General features: G+C 34.4%; 1 protein-coding gene across 1 annotated transcript in view; it reads right to left on the bottom strand.

The window, feature by feature from the left end:
* The window catches only part of phb (prohibitin), a 4071-nt gene that overhangs the window by 1128 nt on the left and 2655 nt on the right, over positions 1-288 (bottom strand). The gene's annotated exons all lie outside the window — the stretch shown is intronic.

Genomic DNA, 288 nt, shown 5'->3' with positions numbered 1-288 from the left:
AATCTTATTAACCTGGAGTCCCAGTCTCTGTCACATTAAATAAGCTAAATGTGTTAGGCCTATTGGCAAACAGCCATTTAAAATATAGGCAATGGCATATAAAGAATAAAGAGCCTTTTTTACACGTCCACTGTAGTTTCTCAGCATCTCTCTAGTAACACGTGTCTGGTCCAGGGAGCTTTGTCATTCATAAGGCTATTTTTACTTTTATACTTTGAGTAAATTTCCAAGCCTCTACTTTGTTTCTTTTACTTGAGTAAAGAAGTTAAATCATTACTTCTACTTTTA

The sequence above is a fragment of the Etheostoma spectabile genome, chromosome 15 (assembly GCF_008692095.1).
Source record: "Etheostoma spectabile isolate EspeVRDwgs_2016 chromosome 15, UIUC_Espe_1.0, whole genome shotgun sequence".
Classification (NCBI taxonomy): domain Eukaryota; kingdom Metazoa; phylum Chordata; class Actinopteri; order Perciformes; family Percidae; genus Etheostoma; species Etheostoma spectabile.
This window is presented reverse-complemented; position numbering and strand designations above follow the sequence as displayed.